The following is a 3,911-nucleotide window of genomic DNA, read 5'->3' as shown; positions in this document are numbered from 1 at the left end:
ACTATAAACTCTTCGTTATTCAACCTTATGTTTGCCCTCTTTGCTCACCCTGAGAATCCAGTCCCATGTGTCCTCTCCTCACTCCCACTGCTGTGTGCTGGCCAGGCCCTGGGTTGTAGTCTCCTTCCTCCCTCGCAGGCTGCAAGTCAGGTCCTGCTTTTCTCAATTCCCTACCAGGTTGCCTGGACTGAAGGAGCATTTAGTCTTTATTGTTTGCTATTGCATCACTTGATTATGTTGTGGCTCATTATTGGCCTAGTGACCAGGAGGAAGAAGAGGGCCAGCCATGGGGGCATATGTTATTTTCCTGGGAAGAAGCTTTTGCATCATCTTTGAGCAAGAGGGGAGTGCCAGCCCCTAATCAGCAGGAGTGGCCTGCTTCTTCATGATCAGAAAGTTCAGGGAAGTGTAGAGACTCAACATTTTAAAGTGGATTAACCCAGAGGTCTTCATCCCGTGGGTAATGGTCCCATTCTTTCCCAAGCAGGGCCCTGTCTTTGGCATAGCAAACCTACCTTGGTTGACAGTTTAATCTTTGGAACTCAACTGCTCTTAAGTCCTCAGTCTAACCCTTGGCTTTTCCTGTCCTCTCATCACAGGTGATCAGAGCCTCTTCAAATGCTATGAAAGGGGGCATCTGGCTTTCACACTTAGCTTTTAATTGATGATTAATCACTATTAGCTTTCCATTATCTTTTTCCACAGTGTTGATTGTGTATTAGCAATAGCTACCCATTTTCATTGTCCTTATTGTTACTTTTTTGCCTGTATTTCTCGAATGCATGATATGTCATGCCAGCCAGTGCCTTCCTTCCCATCAGTATACCATACCAATGGTAACCTTCCCAATGGTACCATCCCAATGTGTCCCACCACAGGTAAAAGTTTAAATTATTGCCCTGCTACCTTGGGCCACCTACCACCTGTGATGGGATCCTCATTACCAGCTGGGTGATCCCCTTCCAATATTCTAATGTAGTGTCTGCTTTTTAGACTACTGGAATTATCTAAGAGTCAATGGAAGATCAGCATGCAGGAGATTTATTAGGAATTGCTCTTGGGATCAAAAACTGGAGGAGAAGGGAAGAAGTTGAGCTGTAATGCAGTCTCAGTGGAGGCCTCAGCTGACCTTATGGGGAGTTCAGAATCTGAGATAAGGTGATCCTTGGTGCTTGTCCCTAGTTGGGGTAAGAGGACCTAGCCTTTAAACCCCCATGGCAACGAGTCATTGGATGCAGGCTGCCCTGGTAAAGGATCATGACCTTGGCAATGTTGTTGTCTTCCTTGATTCCTGTAAAGGCTGACAGCTAAGGGCCTTCTGTTGGTAGCACTTCTAGTAGCTGGGAGTGACTCTTCCATTCCTGAAGGGAGGTCAGGGTGGTGCATCACAGCGTCCAATACAATCACTAGTCATGATTTTTAAAAATCTTGAATGTGACATCTCCTGACCTCATCTTCCTTGGTTGATGAAATAGATGTGATTGTCTTGGTAATCAAGAGTACTAGTTAACCAAAAGACTATATGCTCTTTAAGCTTAGGCAAGCTAGTAAGGAAGTGAGGAAAGCAAGACCTGAACTTTGATCTTGAGCAAATCACTTTACCTTTGAGCCTTTTTTCCCTCTCTGTACAATGAAATGGCAATCTCTGCCCTGCTGCCTTCTGTTGTTTTGGATGACCTCATTAGCCATTAGACAACATATTTGAAAGTAATCTCTGATTATATTTTATTTTATTTTATTTTTTCAGCCCAGAGGTCTTTTATTATTTTTTTTAACACCTATTATGCCATGAATTCATAGGGAATAGGTTCCAGCAGCTCAGGCTCCTTCCCATTGGTTCTCACAAAGTGTGCTTCTCTGGGTGGAGCAGGCTGGCACTTCAGTTGAACCCAGGTACCTTTCTCTTTGGCTTCTTTCTTTTTCTGATCATTTTCCTTCACGTATTTCAGGAAGCTATCTCGGCTCTTAGAGTGCTTAATGTGCTCAATACGCACATTAATTCTCTTGGCAAGAATCTTGCCCTTAACTTGTTTGTTTACAACAATGCCAACAGCATGCTGGGTAACGTTGTAGACTCTCCCAGTTTTGCCATGGTAACACTTGTGAGGCATTCCTTTTTGAACAGTACCCATTCCCTTGATATCTACAATATCACCTTTCTTATAGATTCGCATATACGTGGCCAAAGGAACAACTCCATGTTTTCTAAAAGGCCTAGAGAACATATATCGGGTGCCTCTCCTCTTTCCCTTTGTGTTCGTCATTTTGGCGAATCACTGGAAGATGGCGGTTCCGGCCGAAAGGCCTGATTTTATTTTTTATTTATTTTTATATTTTTTTCAACTAGGGGCGTACTCAGAGATCTCTGATTTTAAATCTTCAGCCCACCTAATACTGTTTCCAGTACACAGTAGATGCCTGTTCACAAGTCATAGTTGGTGGGAGAACCCCTGCTCTTAAAAATTTCATTTCACTGGAAATCTCAGAGTGTTAAACCCTTGAGGGAGACACCAAATTAAGTTGCTATCACTCATTCACATATATGGAGACCCCTCTAGATGTGAACAGAGCAGTCCCAGGAAGGAGATATGTGAGAGTGTTAAAAATATGCTGCCTAGCCCTGGCTCTCCCATCAGCGCTTGCTTCATTGGCTGGTTTAGCAAGGATGAGAGGGTGTTGCTCACTTGTTGGCTCTGGTGGGAAACTTGGCATTCTCCTGCAGCAATAAGGGGGCCTGTCTATTTTTCTAGTTAGGCACCAAATCACCAATGTGGCATACAAGTCTACTGAATCCCACAAAACCAGGAACCCCTCAGTGGTCTCCAAATCCCAGCACTCCTGACAGTGTGTGTAAGGAACTGTGCAGGTTTTGCCACTTCTCATATCTATTCAGTAGAAATTGAGTAGATAAAGCGAATTGATAAAATGCAGTTTCAAAATTTACCTCATGCATCATTTTTAGTGTTTTAGATGATAGTGAGTACATTCCACTCAATCACTCCTCAACTCCTGGCAAGAGGTAATAAAGACACCTATTTGGGGCAGAGTGGGTAATGATAAAAATTCTATGCACCCAAAAGCACCTTGTTCACAGAACTATTCTCCAATCACAGAGCCCAACTAAAATGCAGCCTCTGCTATAACAAGTTCACCAAGAAACAGACTTCTAGATAAGATAAAACATGAAGCGATTTCTTGGGGGAGGGAGCTGGAGAAGGCAAAGACCATGATGCAGGTCCGACATCTGTGCAGGGAGGAAGGGAAGGAAGCAGGATTGGGTAAGAAGAGTCCTGGACTGCAGCACAGCTCCAAAAGAGGTTTAGCCAGGCCAATGGAGTGTCCTTAAGACAGTTTCACATTGGAGGAGTCCTGTGTCTTGCTGGAATGAGCCTATCTTAATACTCCACTGTGCCTAATCATTGGCTGGACTGTCAGTCTATTGCATGCCCCACAGGAGATCTGAGCTGTCCATTTTCATGGCTACCACCGTCCACTGTTCACCCCTTGCACTTCTCTACACAGGTTCAGGGAACAGCTTGTCCACAATTCCCATCAGCCTCTCTTCCTGAGGGAAACTTAGAAGAGGTTAGTGGGATGAACTACAGGACTCATTGTTACAGTTAGGTCAGGGTCACAACTGGTATTCATCCTCTCCCTCCTCCACCATCCATTCTAAATTTCCTTCATCTTCAGCCACCACCTTGGCAGGTTGTGCTAACTTACTGGTATTTTGACCCAAACCTTCATCTCCAGGGATCTGAGCCCTTGGCAGTCATCCCCTCCCCCAGCTATTGTTGCTATCCACATCTGTTTACAGTTATAATGAAGCAAGGAAGTCCCGGGAAGCACTACCACAAGTCTCCCTCCAGGCCCCTGTGTAGGTGGCCAGGCCATTGGCTGCAGCTCGGGAA

At 44.7% G+C, this 3,911-nt stretch overlaps 1 pseudogene across 1 annotated transcript; it reads right to left on the bottom strand.

Annotated features, from left to right (window-relative positions):
• Window positions 1-1,745: 1,745 nt before the first annotated feature.
• On the bottom strand, window positions 1,746-2,300 carry LOC111524377 (annotated as a pseudogene). Its single transcript, XR_002725768.1, has one exon. The product of XR_002725768.1 is annotated as a 60S ribosomal protein L21 pseudogene (transcript).
• Window positions 2,301-3,911: the final 1,611 nt, after the last annotated feature.

Source organism: Piliocolobus tephrosceles, chromosome 2, assembly GCF_002776525.5.
Source record: "Piliocolobus tephrosceles isolate RC106 chromosome 2, ASM277652v3, whole genome shotgun sequence".
Lineage (NCBI taxonomy): Eukaryota > Metazoa > Chordata > Mammalia > Primates > Cercopithecidae > Piliocolobus > Piliocolobus tephrosceles.
Note: the sequence above shows the minus strand (reverse complement) of the source record. Positions and strands in the feature narration are given on the sequence as shown.